Genomic DNA, 16,476 nt, shown 5'->3' with positions numbered 1-16,476 from the left:
GCTGCGTCTCTTCACTGCATCGCCAAAAGCAAAGTGTCGCGTCTCTTCGCCGCCTCGCAAACGAAACGCTGCATGTGTTCAGTGCCTCGCCAAAAAGCAGAGCGCTGCGTGTATTCGCTGAGTGGCAGAAAGCAAAGCACGGCGCCTCTTCGCTGCCTGGCCAACAAGCAAAGCGCTCCATCTCTTGGCTGCCTCGCAAACGAAGGAAGCGCTGCGTGCCTTGGGCGCCGAGCAAAGCAGCGCGTGCCTTCGCCGCCTCACACGCCGCCTCAGAAAGCGCTGCGTGCCTTTTCGCCCTCGGCGCCTAGCAAAGCGCCGTGTGCCTTTGCCGCCTCCCCAATCGCTCCGTCCCTTCGCCGCCTAGCAAAGCGCCTAGCAAAGCGTCCTCAGCCTTGGCTGCCTAGCAAAGCTGCACGTCGGCTCGCCGCCTAGCAAAGCACTGTGTGCCCTCGCCGCCTCCTACAGTGCTGCGTGCCTTCGCCGCCTCACCGCCTGGCAAAGCACTGCGTGCCCTCGCCACCTCGCACAGCGCTGCGTCCTTGGGCGCCTGGCAAAGCGCTGCGTGCCTTCGCCGCCTCGCCGCCTAGCAAGGCGCCCTAGCCCGTCGACGGCTCTCAAATCGCTGCGTGCCTTCGCTGCCTCGGTGCTTAGCAAAGCACCACGTGCCTTGGGCGCCTACAAAAGCGCCGTGTCCCTTCGGCGCTCCTACGGCGTTTGCTAAGCGGCGAGGCGGCGAAGGCACGCAGCGCTTTGCTAGGCTACGATGCGGCGAGGCGCCGAGGCGCCGAAGGACGCAGGCGTTTGCCAGGCGCCGAAGGCACGCAGCGCTTTGCTAGGCGGCGAGGCGGCGAAGGGACGAAGCGATTTGGGAGGCGGCGAAGGAACAGGGCGCTTTGCTTTTTGGCGACGGCACGCGGAGCTTTGCTAGGCGCCGAAGGGAGACGGCGCTTTGCTAGGCGGCGAGGCGGCGAAGGCACGCGGCGCTTGCTTTGGCGGCGAGGGCGAAAAGGCACGCAGCGCTGTGTGAGGCGGCGAGGCGCCGAAGACACGCGCTGCTTTGCCAGGCGGCGAAGGCACGCAGCGCTGTGTGAGGCGGCGAAGGCACGCAGCGCTTTGCCAGGCGGCGAAGGCACGCAGCGCTTTGCTAGGCTGCGATGCGGCGAGGCGCCCAACGCAGGCACTTCTTTGCTAGGCGCCCAAGGAGCACGGCGCTTTGCTTTCGGGCGAGGGCACGCGGAGCTTTGCTAGGCGCCGAAGGGAGACGGTGCTTTGCTAGGCAGCGAGGCGGCGAACGCACAAAGCGATTTGCTAGGCGGTGATTCGCTGCCGCGCAGAATAACGAAGCACTGTGCACGTTGGCTGTCTCACAAACAAGCAGACTGCTGCATCTCTTCGCTGCCTGGCCAACTAGCAAAGTGCTGCCTCGCTTCGCCTCCACGCCAGAAAGCAGTCCGCGAGGCCACTGCGCCACCTGGTGCACAAGCAAAGTGCTGCATCTCTTCGCTGCCTCGCAGAAGGAGCAACCACTGGGCATGTTGGCTGTCTCACAAACAAGCAGACTGCTGAAGCTCTTCGCTGCCTCGCCAACAAGCAGACCGCTGCATCTCTTCGCTGCCTCACCAACAAGCAAAGCACTCGATCCGGTCGCCGCCTCGCCAGCATGCAAAGCGCTGCGTCTCTTCGCTGCCTGCCCAACAAGCAAAGCGCTGCGTCTCTTCACTGCATCGCCAAAAGCAAAGCGTCGCGTCTCTTCGCCGCCTCGCAAACGAAACGCTGCATGTGTTCAGTGCCTCGCCAAAAAGCAGAGCGCTGCGTGTATTCGCTGAGTGGCAGAAAGCAAAGCACGGCGCCTCTTCGCTGCCTGGCCAACAAGCAAAGCGCTCCATCTCTTGGCTGCCTCGCAAACGAAGGAAGCGCTGCGTGCCTTGGGCGCCGAGCAAAGCAGCGCGTGCCTTCGCCGCCTCACACGCCGCCTCAGAAAGCGCTGCATGCCTTTTCGCCCTCGGCGCCTAGCAAAGCGCCGTGTGCCTTCGCCGCCTCCCCAATCGCTCCGTCCCTTCGCCGCCTAGCAAAGCGCCTAGCAAAGCGTCCTCACCCTTGGCTGCCTAGCAAAGCTGCACGTCGGCGCGCCGCCTAGCAAAGCACTGTGTGCCCTCGCCGCCTCCTACAGTGCTGCGTGCCTTCGCCGCCTCGCCGCCTGGCAAAGCACTGCGTGCCCTCGCCACCTCGCACAGCGCTGTGTCCTTGGGCGCCTGGCAAAGCGCTGCGTGCCTTCGCCGCCTCGCCGCCTAGCAAGGCGCCCGAGCCCGTCGACGGCTCTCAAATCGCTGCGTGCCTTCGCTGCCTCGGTGCTTAGCAAAGCGCCACGTGCCTTGTGCGCCTACAAAAGCGCCGTGTCCCTTCGGCGCTCCTACGGCGTTTGCTAAGCGGCGAGGCGGCGAAGGCACGCAGCGCTTTGCTAGGCTACGATGCGGCGAGGCGCCGAGGCGCCGAAGGACGCAGGCGTTTGCCAGGCGCCGAAGGCACGCAGCGCTTTGCTAGGCGGCGAGGCGGCGAAGGGACGAAGCGATTTGGGAGGCGGCGAAGGAACAGGGCGCTTTGCTTTTTGGCGACGGCACGCGGAGCTTTGCTAGGCGCCGAAGGGAGACGGCGCTTTGCTAGGCGGCGAGGCGGCGAAGGCACGCGGCGCTTGCTTTGGCGGCGAGGGCGAAAAGGCACGCAGCGCTGTGTGAGGCGGCGAGGCGCCGAAGACACGCGCTGCTTTGCCAGGCGGCGAAGGCACGCAGCGCTGTGTGAGGCGGCGAAGGCACGCAGCGCTTTGCCAGGCGGCGAAGGCACGCAGCGCTTTGCTAGGCTGCGATGCGGCGAGGCGCCCAACGCAGGCACTTCTTTGCTAGGCGCCCAAGGAGCACGGCGCTTTGCTTTCGGGCGAGGGCACGCGCAGCTTTGCTAGGCGCCGAAGGGAGACGGCGCTTTGCTAGGCAGCGAGGCGGCGAACGCACAAAGCGATTTGCTAGGCGGTGATTCGCTGCCGCGCAGAATAACGAAGCACTGTGCACGTTGGCTGTCTCACAAACAAGCAGACTGCTGCATCTCTTCGCTGCCTGGCCAACTAGCAAAGTGCTGCCTCGCTTCGCCTCCACGCCAGAAAGCAGTCCGCGAGGCCACTGCGCCACCTGGTGCACAAGCAAAGTGCTGCATCTCTTCGCTGCCTCGCAGAAGGAGCAACCACTGGGCATGTTGGCTGTCTCACAAACAAGCAGACTGCTGAAGCTCTTCGCTGCCTCGCCAACAAGCAAAGCACTCGATCCGGTCGCCGCCTCGCCAGCATGCAAAGCGCTGCGTCTCTTCGCTGCCTGCCCAACAAGCAAAGCGCTGCGTCTCTTCACTGCATCGCCAAAAGCAAAGCGTCGCGTCTCTTTGCCGCCTCGCAAACGAAACGCTGCATGTGTTCAGTGCCTCGCCAAAAAGCAGAGCGCTGCGTGTATTCGCTGAGTGGCAGAAAGCAAAGCACGGCGCCTCTTCGCTGCCTGGCCAACAAGCAAAGCGCTCCATCTCTTCGCTGCCTCGCAAACGAAGGAAGCGCTGCGTGCCTTGGGCGCCGAGCAAAGCAGCGCGTGCCTTCGCCGCCTCACACGCCGCCTCAGAAAGCGCTGCGTGCCTTTTCGCCCTCGGCGCCTAGCAAAGCGCCGTGTGCCTTCGCCGCCTCCCCAATCGCTCCGTCCCTTCGCCGCCTAGCAAAGCGCCTAGCAAAGCGTCCTCACCCTTGGCTGCCTAGCAAAGCTGCACGTCGGCTCGCCGCCTAGCAAAGCACTGTGTGCCCTCGCCGCCTCCTACAGTGCTGCGTGCCTTCGCCGCCTCGCCGCCTGGCAAAGCACTGCGTGCCCTCGCCACCTCGCACAGCACTGCGTCCTTGGGCGCCTGGCAAAGCGCTGCGTGCCTTCGCCGCCTCGCCGCCTAGCAAGGCGCCCGAGCCCGTCGACGGCTCTCAAATCGCTGCGTGCCTTCGCTGCCTCGGTGCTTAGCAAAGCGCCACGTGCCTTGGGCGCCTACAAAAGCGCCGTGTCCCTTCGGCGCTCCTACGGCGTTTGTTAAGCGGCGAGGCGGCGAAGGCACGCAGCGCTTTGCTAGGCTACGATGCGGCGAGGCGCCGAGGCGCCGAAGGACGCAGGCGTTTGCCAGGCGCCGAAGGCACGCAGCGCTTTGCTAGGCGGCGAGGCGGCGAAGGGACGAAGCGATTTGGGAGGCGGCGTTGGAACAGGGCGCTTTGCTTTTTGGCGACGGCACGCGGAGCTTTGCTAGGCGCCGAAGGGAGACGGCGCTTTGCTAGGCGGCGAGGCGGCGAAGGCACGCGGCGCTTGCTTTGGCGGCGAGGGCGAAAAGGCACGCAGCGCTGTGTGAGGCGGCGAGGCGCCGAAGACACGCGCTGCTTTGCCAGGCGGCGAAGGCACGCAGCGCTGTGTGAGGCGGCGAAGGCACGCAGCGCTTTGCCAGGCGGCGAAGGCACGCAGCGCTTTGCTAGGCTGCGATGCGGCGAGGCGCCCAACGCAGGCACTTCTTTGCTAGGCGCCCAAGGAGCACGGCGCTTTGCTTTCGGGCGAGGGCACGCGCAGCTTTGCTAGGCGCCGAAGGGAGACGGCGCTTTGCTAGGCAGCGAGGCGGCGAACGCACAAAGCGATTTGCTAGGCGGTGATTCGCTGCCGCGCAGAATAACGAAGCACTGTGCACGTTGGCTGTCTCACAAACAAGCAGACTGCTGCATCTCTTCGCTGCCTGGCCAACTAGCAAAGTGCTGCCTCGCTTCGCCTCCACGCCAGAAAGCAGTCCGCGAGGCCACTGCGCCACCTGGTGCACAAGCAAAGTGCTGCATCTCTTCGCTGCCTCGCAGAAGGAGCAACCACTGGGCATGTTGGCTGTCTCACAAACAAGCAGACTGCTGAAGCTCTTCGCTGCCTCGCCAACAAGCAGACCGCTGCATCTCTTCGCTGCCTCACCAACAAGCAAAGCACTCGATCCGGTCGCCGCCTCGCCAGCATGCAAAGCGCTGCGTCTCTTCGCTGCCTGCCCAACAAGCAAAGCGCTGCGTCTCTTCACTGCATCGCCAAAAGCAAAGCGTCGCGTCTCTTCGCCGCCTCGCAAACGAAACGCTGCATGTGTTCAGTGCCTCGCCAAAAAGCAGAGCGCTGCGTGTATTCGCTGAGTGGCAGAAAGCAAAGCACGGCGCCTCTTCGCTGCCTGGCCAACAAGCAAAGCGCTCCATCTCTTCGCTGCCTCGCAAACGAAGGAAGCGCTGCGTGCCTTGGGCGCCGAGCAAAGCAGCGCGTGCCTTCGCCGCCTCACACGCCGCCTCAGAAAGCGCTGCGTGCCTTTTCGCCCTCGGCGCCTAGCAAAGCGCCGTGTGCCTTCGCCGCCTCCCCAATCGCTCCGTCCCTTCGCCGCCTAGCAAAGCGCCTAGCAAAGCGTCCTCAGCCTTCGCTGCCTAGCAAAGCTGCACGTCGGCTCGCCGCCTAGCAAAGCACTGTGTGCCCTCGCCGCCTCCTACAGTGCTGCGTGCCTTCGCCGCCTCGCCGCCTGGCAAAGCACTGCGTGCCCTCGCCACCTCGCACAGCGCTGCGTCCTTGGGCGCCTGGCAAAGCGCTGCGTGCCTTCGCCGCCTCGCCGCCTAGCAAGGCGCCCTAGCCCGTCGACGGCTCTCAAATCGCTGCGTGCCTTCGCTGCCTCGGTGCTTAGCAAAGCGCCACGTGCCTTGGGCGCCTACAAAAGCGCCGTGTCCCTTCGGCGCTCCTACGGCGTTTGCTAAGCGGCGAGGCGGCGAAGGCACGCAGCGCTTTGCTAGGCTACGATGCGGCAAGGCGCCGAGGCGCCGAAGGACGCAGGCGTTTGCCAGGCGCCGAAGGCACGCAGCGCTTTGCTAGGCGGCGAGGCGGCGAAGGGACGAAGCGATTTGGGAGGCGGCGAAGGAACAGGGCGCTTTGCTTTTTGGCGACGGCACGCGGAGCTTTGCTAGGCGCCGAAGGGAGACGGCGCTTTGCTAGGCGGCGAGGCGGCGAAGGCACGCGGCGCTTGCTTTGGCGGCGAGGGCGAAAAGGCACGCAGCGCTGTGTGAGGCGGCGAGGCGCCGAAGACACGCGCTGCTTTGCCAGGCGGCGAAGGCACGCAGCGCTGTGTGAGGCGGCGAAGGCACGCAGCGCTTTGCCAGGCGGCGAAGGCACGCAGCGCTTTGCTAGGCTGCGATGCGGCGAGGCGCCCAACGCAGGCACTTCTTTGCTAGGCGCCCAAGGAGCACGGCGCTTTGCTTTCGGGCGAGGGCACGCGCAGCTTTGCTAGGCGCCGAAGGGAGACGGCGCTTTGCTAGGCAGCGAGGCGGCGAACGCACAAAGCGATTTGCTAGGCGGTGATTCGCTGCCGCGCAGAATAACGAAGCACTGTGCACGTTGGCTGTCTCACAAACAAGCAGACTGCTGCATCTCTTCGCTGCCTGGCCAACTAGCAAAGTGCTGCCTCGCTTCGCCTCCACGCCAGAAAGCAGTCCGCGAGGCCACTGCGCCACCTGGTGCACAAGCAAAGTGCTGCATCTCTTCGCTGCCTCGCAGAAGGAGCAACCACTGGGCATGTTGGCTGTCTCACAAACAAGCAGACTGCTGAAGCTCTTCGCTGCCTCGCCAACAAGCAGACCGCTGCATCTCTTCGCTGCCTCACCAACAAGCAAAGCACTCGATCCGGTCGCCGCCTCGCCAGCATGCAAAGCGCTGCGTCTCTTCGCTGCCTGCCCAACAAGCAAAGCGCTGCGTCTCTTCACTGCATCGCCAAAAGCAAAGCGTCGCGTCTCTTCGCCGCCTCGCAAACGAAACGCTGCATGTGTTCAGTGCCTCGCCAAAAAGCAGAGCGCTGCGTGTATTCGCTGAGTGGCAGAAAGCAAAGCACGGCGCCTCTTCGCTGCCTGGCCAACAAGCAAAGCGCTCCATCTCTTCGCTGCCTCGCAAACGAAGGAAGCGCTGCGTGCCTTGGGCGCCGAGCAAAGCAGCGCGTGCCTTCGCCGCCTCACACGCCGCCTCAGAAAGCGCTGCGTGCCTTTTCGCCCTCGGCGCCTAGCAAAGCGCCGTGTGCCTTCGCCGCCTCCCCAATCGCTCCGTCCCTTCGCCGCCTAGCAAAGCGCCTAGCAAAGCGTCCTCAGCCTTCGCTGCCTAGCAAAGCTGCACGTCGGCTCGCCGCCTAGCAAAGCACTGTGTGCCCTCGCCGCCTCCTACAGTGCTGCGTGCCTTCGCCGCCTCGCCGCCTGGCAAAGCACTGCGTGCCCTCGCCACCTCGCACAGCGCTGCGTCCTTGGGCGCCTGGCAAAGCGCTGCGTGCCTTCGCCGCCTCGCCGCCTAGCAAGGCGCCCGAGCCCGTCGACGGCTCTCAAATCGCTGCGTGCCTTCGCTGCCTCGGTGCTTAGCAAAGCGCCACGTGCCTTGGGCGCCTACAAAAGCGCCGTGTCCCTTCGGCGCTCCTACGGCGTTTGCTAAGCGGCGAGGCGGCGAAGGCACGCAGCGCTTTGCTAGGCTACGATGCGGCGAGGCGCCGAGGCGCCGAAGGACGCAGGCGTTTGCCAGGCGCCGAAGGCACGCAGCGCTTTGCTAGGCGGCGAGGCGGCGAAGGGACGAAGCGATTTGGGAGGCGGCGAAGGAACAGGGCGCTTTGCTTTTTGGCGACGGCACGCGGAGCTTTGCTAGGCGCCGAAGGGAGACGGCGCTTTGCTAGGCGGCGAGGCGGCGAAGGCACGCGGCGCTTGCTTTGGCGGCGAGGGCGAAAAGGCACGCAGCGCTGTGTGAGGCGGCGAGGCGCCGAAGACACGCGCTGCTTTGCCAGGCGGCGAAGGCACGCAGCGCTGTGTGAGGCGGCGAAGGCACGCAGCGCTTTGCCAGGCGGCGAAGGCACGCAGCGCTTTGCTAGGCTGCGATGCGGCGAGGCGCCCAACGCAGGCACTTCTTTGCTAGGCGCCCAAGGAGCACGGCGCTTTGCTTTCGGGCGAGGGCACGCGCAGCTTTGCTAGGCGCCGAAGGGAGACGGCGCTTTGCTAGGCAGCGAGGCGGCGAACGCACAAAGCGATTTGCTAGGCGGTGATTCGCTGCCGCGCAGAATAACGAAGCACTGTGCACGTTGGCTGTCTCACAAACAAGCAGACTGCTGCATCTCTTCGCTGCCTGGCCAACTAGCAAAGTGCTGCCTCGCTTCGCCTCCACGCCAGAAAGCAGTCCGCGAGGCCACTGCGCCACCTGGTGCACAAGCAAAGTGCTGCATCTCTTCGCTGCCTCGCAGAAGGAGCAACCACTGGGCATGTTGGCTGTCTCACAAACAAGCAGACTGCTGAAGCTCTTCGCTGCCTCGCCAACAAGCAGACCGCTGCATCTCTTCGCTGCCTCACCAACAAGCAAAGCACTCGATCCGGTCGCCGCCTCGCCAGCATGCAAAGCGCTGCGTCTCTTCGCTGCCTGCCCAACAAGCAAAGCGCTGCGTCTCTTCACTGCATCGCCAAAAGCAAAGCGTCGCGTCTCTTCGCCGCCTCGCAAACGAAACGCTGCATGTGTTCAGTGCCTCGCCAAAAAGCAGAGCGCTGCGTGTATTCGCTGAGTGGCAGAAAGCAAAGCACGGCGCCTCTTCGCTGCCTGGCCAACAAGCAAAGCGCTCCATCTCTTCGCTGCCTCGCAAACGAAGGAAGCGCTGCGTGCCTTGGGCGCCGAGCAAAGCAGCGCGTGCCTTCGCCGCCTCACACGCCGCCTCAGAAAGCGCTGCGTGCCTTTTCGCCCTCGGCGCCTAGCAAAGCGCCGTGTGCCTTCGCCGCCTCCCCAATCGCTCCGTCCCTTCGCCGCCTAGCAAAGCGCCTAGCAAAGCGTCCTCACCCTTGGCTGCCTAGCAAAGCTGCACGTCGGCTCGCCGCCTAGCAAAGCACTGTGTGCCCTCGCCGCCTCCTACAGTGCTGCGTGCCTTCGCCGCCTCGCCGCCTGGCAAAGCACTGCGTGCCCTCGCCACCTCGCACAGCACTGCGTCCTTGGGCGCCTGGCAAAGCGCTGCGTGCCTTCGCCGCCTCGCCGCCTAGCAAGGCGCCCGAGCCCGTCGACGGCTCTCAAATCGCTGCGTGCCTTCGCTGCCTCGGTGCTTAGCAAAGCGCCACGTGCCTTGGGCGCCTACAAAAGCGCCGTGTCCCTTCGGCGCTCCTACGGCGTTTGTTAAGCGGCGAGGCGGCGAAGGCACGCAGCGCTTTGCTAGGCTACGATGCGGCGAGGCGCCGAGGCGCCGAAGGACGCAGGCGTTTGCCAGGCGCCGAAGGCACGCAGCGCTTTGCTAGGCGGCGAGGCGGCGAAGGGACGAAGCGATTTGGGAGGCGGCGTTGGAACAGGGCGCTTTGCTTTTTGGCGACGGCACGCGGAGCTTTGCTAGGCGCCGAAGGGAGACGGCGCTTTGCTAGGCGGCGAGGCGGCGAAGGCACGCGGCGCTTGCTTTGGCGGCGAGGGCGAAAAGGCACGCAGCGCTGTGTGAGGCGGCGAGGCGCCGAAGACACGCGCTGCTTTGCCAGGCGGCGAAGGCACGCAGCGCTGTGTGAGGCGGCGAAGGCACGCAGCGCTTTGCCAGGCGGCGAAGGCACGCAGCGCTTTGCTAGGCTGCGATGCGGCGAGGCGCCCAACGCAGGCACTTCTTTGCTAGGCGCCCAAGGAGCACGGCGCTTTGCTTTCGGGCGAGGGCACGCGCAGCTTTGCTAGGCGCCGAAGGGAGACGGCGCTTTGCTAGGCAGCGAGGCGGCGAACGCACAAAGCGATTTGCTAGGCGGTGATTCGCTGCCGCGCAGAATAACGAAGCACTGTGCACGTTGGCTGTCTCACAAACAAGCAGACTGCTGCATCTCTTCGCTGCCTGGCCAACTAGCAAAGTGCTGCCTCGCTTCGCCTCCACGCCAGAAAGCAGTCCGCGAGGCCACTGCGCCACCTGGTGCACAAGCAAAGTGCTGCATCTCTTCGCTGCCTCGCAGAAGGAGCAACCACTGGGCATGTTGGCTGTCTCACAAACAAGCAGACTGCTGAAGCTCTTCGCTGCCTCGCCAACAAGCAGACCGCTGCATCTCTTCGCTGCCTCACCAACAAGCAAAGCACTCGATCCGGTCGCCGCCTCGCCAGCATGCAAAGCGCTGCGTCTCTTCGCTGCCTGCCCAACAAGCAAAGCGCTGCGTCTCTTCACTGCATCGCCAAAAGCAAAGCGTCGCGTCTCTTCGCCGCCTCGCAAACGAAACGCTGCATGTGTTCAGTGCCTCGCCAAAAAGCAGAGCGCTGCGTGTATTCGCTGAGTGGCAGAAAGCAAAGCACGGCGCCTCTTCGCTGCCTGGCCAACAAGCAAAGCGCTCCATCTCTTCGCTGCCTCGCAAACGAAGGAAGCGCTGCGTGCCTTGGGCGCCGAGCAAAGCAGCGCGTGCCTTCGCCGCCTCACACGCCGCCTCAGAAAGCGCTGCGTGCCTTTTCGCCCTCGGCGCCTAGCAAAGCGCCGTGTGCCTTCGCCGCCTCCCCAATCGCTCCGTCCCTTCGCCGCCTAGCAAAGCGCCTAGCAAAGCGTCCTCAGCCTTCGCTGCCTAGCAAAGCTGCACGTCGGCTCGCCGCCTAGCAAAGCACTGTGTGCCCTCGCCGCCTCCTACAGTGCTGCGTGCCTTCGCCGCCTCGCCGCCTGGCAAAGCACTGCGTGCCCTCACCACCTCGCACAGCGCTGCGTCCTTGGGCGCCTGGCAAAGCGCTGCGTGCCTTCGCCGCCTCGCCGCCTAGCAAGGCGCCCGAGCCCGTCGACGGCTCTCAAATCGCTGCGTGCCTTCGCTGCCTCGGTGCTTAGCAAAGCGCCACGTGCCTTGGGCGCCTACAAAAGCGCCGTGTCCCTTCGGCGCTCCTACGGCGTTTGCTAAGCGGCGAGGCGGCGAAGGCACGCAGCGCTTTGCTAGGCTACGATGCGGCGAGGCGCCGAGGCGCCGAAGGACGCAGGCGTTTGCCAGGCGCCGAAGGCACGCAGCGCTTTGCTAGGCGGCGAGGCGGCGAAGGGACGAAGCGATTTGGGAGGCGGCGAAGGAACAGGGCGCTTTGCTTTTTGGCGACGGCACGCGGAGCTTTGCTAGGCGCCGAAGGGAGACGGCGCTTTGCTAGGCGGCGAGGCGGCGAAGGCACGCGGCGCTTGCTTTGGCGGCGAGGGCGAAAAGGCACGCAGCGCTGTGTGAGGCGGCGAGGCGCCGAAGACACGCGCTGCTTTGCCAGGCGGCGAAGGCACGCAGCGCTGTGTGAGGCGGCGAAGGCACGCAGCGCTTTGCCAGGCGGCGAAGGCACGCAGCGCTTTGCTAGGCTGCGATGCGGCGAGGCGCCCAACGCAGGCACTTCTTTGCTAGGCGCCCAAGGAGCACGGCGCTTTGCTTTCGGGCGAGGGCACGCGCAGCTTTGCTAGGCGCCGAAGGGAGACGGCGCTTTGCTAGGCAGCGAGGCGGCGAACGCACAAAGCGATTTGCTAGGCGGTGATTCGCTGCCGCGCAGAATAACGAAGCACTGTGCACGTTGGCTGTCTCACAAACAAGCAGACTGCTGCATCTCTTCGCTGCCTGGCCAACTAGCAAAGTGCTGCCTCGCTTCGCCTCCACGCCAGAAAGCAGTCCGCGAGGCCACTGCGCCACCTGGTGCACAAGCAAAGTGCTGCATCTCTTCGCTGCCTCGCAGAAGGAGCAACCACTGGGCATGTTGGCTGTCTCACAAACAAGCAGACTGCTGAAGCTCTTCGCTGCCTCGCCAACAAGCAGACCGCTGCATCTCTTCGCTGCCTCACCAACAAGCAAAGCACTCGATCCGGTCGCCGCCTCGCCAGCATGCAAAGCGCTGCGTCTCTTCGCTGCCTGCCCAACAAGCAAAGCGCTGCGTCTCTTCACTGCATCGCCAAAAGCAAAGCGTCGCGTCTCTTCGCCGCCTCGCAAACGAAACGCTGCATGTGTTCAGTGCCTCGCCAAAAAGCAGAGCGCTGCGTGTATTCGCTGAGTGGCAGAAAGCAAAGCACGGCGCCTCTTCGCTGCCTGGCCAACAAGCAAAGCGCTCCATCTCTTCGCTGCCTCGCAAACGAAGGAAGCGCTGCGTGCCTTGGGCGCCGAGCAAAGCAGCGCGTGCCTTCGCCGCCTCACACGCCGCCTCAGAAAGCGCTGCGTGCCTTTTCGCCCTCGGCGCCTAGCAAAGCGCCGTGTGCCTTCGCCGCCTCCCCAATCGCTCCGTCCCTTCGCCGCCTAGCAAAGCGCCTAGCAAAGCGTCCTCAGCCTTCGCTGCCTAGCAAAGCTGCACGTCGGCTCGCCGCCTAGCAAAGCACTGTGTGCCCTCGCCGCCTCCTACAGTGCTGCGTGCCTTCGCCGCCTCGCCGCCTGGCAAAGCACTGCGTGCCCTCGCCACCTCGCACAGCGCTGCGTCCTTGGGCGCCTGGCAAAGCGCTGCGTGCCTTCGCCGCCTCGCCGCCTAGCAAGGCGCCCGAGCCCGTCGACGGCTCTCAAATCGCTGCGTGCCTTCGCTGCCTCGGTGCTTAGCAAAGCGCCACGTGCCTTGGGCGCCTACAAAAGCGCCGTGTCCCTTCGGCGCTCCTACGGCGTTTGCTAAGCGGCGAGGCGGCGAAGGCACGCAGCGCTTTGCTAGGCTACGATGCGGCGAGGCGCCGAGGCGCCGAAGGACGCAGGCGTTTGCCAGGCGCCGAAGGCACGCAGCGCTTTGCTAGGCGGCGAGGCGGCGAAGGGACGAAGCGATTTGGGAGGCGGCGAAGGAACAGGGCGCTTTGCTTTTTGGCGACGGCACGCGGAGCTTTGCTAGGCGCCGAAGGGAGACGGCGCTTTGCTAGGCGGCGAGGCGGCGAAGGCACGCGGCGCTTGCTTTGGCGGCGAGGGCGAAAAGGCACGCAGCGCTGTGTGAGGCGGCGAGGCGCCGAAGACACGCGCTGCTTTGCCAGGCGGCGAAGGCACGCAGCGCTGTGTGAGGCGGCGAAGGCACGCAGCGCTTTGCCAGGCGGCGAAGGCACGCAGCGCTTTGCTAGGCTGCGATGCGGCGAGGCGCCCAACGCAGGCACTTCTTTGCTAGGCGCCCAAGGAGCACGGCGCTTTGCTTTCGGGCGAGGGCACGCGCAGCTTTGCTAGGCGCCGAAGGGAGACGGCGCTTTGCTAGGCAGCGAGGCGGCGAACGCACAAAGCGATTTGCTAGGCGGTGATTCGCTGCCGCGCAGAATAACGAAGCACTGTGCACGTTGGCTGTCTCACAAACAAGCAGACTGCTGCATCTCTTCGCTGCCTGGCCAACTAGCAAAGTGCTGCCTCGCTTCGCCTCCACGCCAGAAAGCAGTCCGCGAGGCCACTGCGCCACCTGGTGCACAAGCAAAGTGCTGCATCTCTTCGCTGCCTCGCAGAAGGAGCAACCACTGGGCATGTTGGCTGTCTCACAAACAAGCAGACTGCTGAAGCTCTTCGCTGCCTCGCCAACAAGCAGACCGCTGCATCTCTTCGCTGCCTCACCAACAAGCAAAGCACTCGATCCGGTCGCCGCCTCGCCAGCATGCAAAGCGCTGCGTCTCTTCGCTGCCTGCCCAACAAGCAAAGCGCTGCGTCTCTTCACTGCATCGCCAAAAGCAAAGCGTCGCGTCTCTTCGCCGCCTCGCAAACGAAACGCTGCATGTGTTCAGTGCCTCGCCAAAAAGCAGAGCGCTGCGTGTATTCGCTGAGTGGCAGAAAGCAAAGCACGGCGCCTCTTCGCTGCCTGGCCAACAAGCAAAGCGCTCCATCTCTTCGCTGCCTCGCAAACGAAGGAAGCGCTGCGTGCCTTGGGCGCCGAGCAAAGCAGCGCGTGCCTTCGCCGCCTCACACGCCGCCTCAGAAAGCGCTGCGTGCCTTTTCGCCCTCGGCGCCTAGCAAAGCGCCGTGTGCCTTCGCCGCCTCCCCAATCGCTCCGTCCCTTCGCCGCCTAGCAAAGCGCCTAGCAAAGCGTCCTCACCCTTGGCTGCCTAGCAAAGCTGCACGTCGGCTCGCCGCCTAGCAAAGCACTGTGTGCCCTCGCCGCCTCCTACAGTGCTGCGTGCCTTCGCCGCCTCGCCGCCTGGCAAAGCACTGCGTGCCCTCGCCACCTCGCACAGCGCTGCGTCCTTGGGCGCCTGGCAAAGCGCTGCGTGCCTTCGCCGCCTCGCCGCCTAGCAAGGCGCCCTAGCCCGTCGACGGCTCTCAAATCGCTGCGTGCCTTCGCTGCCTCGGTGCTTAGCAAAGCGCCACGTGCCTTGGGCGCCTACAAAAGCGCCGTGTCCCTTCGGCGCTCCTACGGCGTTTGCTAAGCGGCGAGGCGGCGAAGGCACGCAGCGCTTTGCTAGGCTACGATGCGGCGAGGCGCCGAGGCGCCGAAGGACGCAGGCGTTTGCCAGGCGCCGAAGGCACGCAGCGCTTTGCTAGGCGGCGAGGCGGCGAAGGGACGAAGCGATTTGGGAGGCGGCGAAGGAACAGGGCGCTTTGCTTTTTGGCGACGGCACGCGGAGCTTTGCTAGGCGCCGAAGGGAGACGGCGCTTTGCTAGGCGGCGAGGCGGCGAAGGCACGCGGCGCTTGCTTTGGCGGCGAGGGCGAAAAGGCACGCAGCGCTGTGTGAGGCGGCGAGGCGCCGAAGACACGCGCTGCTTTGCCAGGCGGCGAAGGCACGCAGCGCTGTGTGAGGCGGCGAAGGCACGCAGCGCTTTGCCAGGCGGCGAAGGCACGCAGCGCTTTGCTAGGCTGCGATGCGGCGAGGCGCCCAACGCAGGCACTTCTTTGCTAGGCGCCCAAGGAGCACGGCGCTTTGCTTTCGGGCGAGGGCACGCGCAGCTTTGCTAGGCGCCGAAGGGAGACGGCGCTTTGCTAGGCAGCGAGGCGGCGAACGCACAAAGCGATTTGCTAGGCGGTGATTCGCTGCCGCGCAGAATAACGAAGCACTGTGCACGTTGGCTGTCTCACAAACAAGCAGACTGCTGCATCTCTTCGCTGCCTGGCCAACTAGCAAAGTGCTGCCTCGCTTCGCCTCCACGCCAGAAAGCAGTCCGCGAGGCCACTGCGCCACCTGGTGCACAAGCAAAGTGCTGCATCTCTTCGCTGCCTCGCAGAAGGAGCAACCACTGGGCATGTTGGCTGTCTCACAAACAAGCAGACTGCTGAAGCTCTTCGCTGCCTCGCCAACAAGCAGACCGCTGCATCTCTTCGCTGCCTCACCAACAAGCAAAGCACTCGATCCGGTCGCCGCCTCGCCAGCATGCAAAGCGCTGCGTCTCTTCGCTGCCTGCCCAACAAGCAAAGCGCTGCGTCTCTTCACTGCCTCGCCAAAAGCAAAGCGTCGCGTCTCTTCGCCGCCTCGCAAACGAAACGCTGCATGTGTTCAGTGCCTCGCCAAAAAGCAGAGCGCTGCGTGTATTCGCTGAGTGGCAGAAAGCAAAGCACGGCGCCTCTTCGCTGCCTGGCCAACAAGCAAAGCGCTCCATCTCTTGGCTGCCTCGCAAACGAAGGAAGCGCTGCGTGCCTTGGGTGCCGAGCAAAGCAGCGCGTGCCTTCGCCGCCTCACACGCCGCCTCAGAAAGCGCTGCGTGCCTTTTCGCCCTCGGCGCCTAGCAAAGCGCCGTGTGCCTTCGCCGCCTCCCCAATCGCTCCGTCCCTTCGCCGCCTAGCAAAGCGCCTAGCAAAGCGTCCTCAGCCTTCGCTGCCTAGCAAAGCTGCACGTCGGCTCGCCGCCTAGCAAAGCACTGTGTGCCCTCGCCGCCTCCTACAGTGCTGCGTGCCTTCGCCGCCTCGCCGCCTGGCAAAGCACTGCGTGCCCTCGCCACCTCGCACAGCGCTGCGTCCTTGGGCGCCTGGCAAAGCGCTGCGTGCCTTCGCCGCCTCGCCGCCTAGCAAGGCGCCCGAGCCCGTCGACGGCTCTCAAATCGCTGCGTGCCTTCGCTGCCTCGTTGCTTAGCAAAGCGCCACGTGCCTTGGGCGCCTACAAAAGCGCCGTGTCCCTTCGGCGCTCCTACGGCGTTTGCTAAGCGGCGAGGCGGCGAAGGCACGCAGCGCTTTGCTAGGCTACGATGCGGCGAGGCGCCGAGGCGCCGAAGGACGCAGGCGTTTGCCAGGCGCCGAAGGCACGCAGCGCTTTGCTAGGCGGCGAGGCGGCGAAGGGACGAAGCGATTTGGGAGGCGGCGAAGGAACAGGGCGCTTTGCTTTTTGGCGACGGCACGCGGAGCTTTGCTAGGCGCCGAAGGGAGACGGCGCTTTGCTAGGCGGCGAGGCGGCGAAGGCACGCGGCGCTTGCTTTGGCGGCGAGGGCGAAAAGGCACGCAGCGCTGTGTGAGGCGGCGAGGCGCCGAAGACACGCGCTGCTTTGCCAGGCGGCGAAGGCACGCAGCGCTGTGTGAGGCGGCGAAGGCACGCAGCGCTTTGCCAGGCGGCGAAGGCACGCAGCGCTTTGCTAGGCTGCGATGCGGCGAGGCG

The sequence above is a fragment of the Apteryx mantelli genome, chromosome 26 (assembly GCF_036417845.1).
Source record: "Apteryx mantelli isolate bAptMan1 chromosome 26, bAptMan1.hap1, whole genome shotgun sequence".
NCBI lineage: Eukaryota > Metazoa > Chordata > Aves > Apterygiformes > Apterygidae > Apteryx > Apteryx mantelli.
This window is presented reverse-complemented; position numbering follows the sequence as displayed.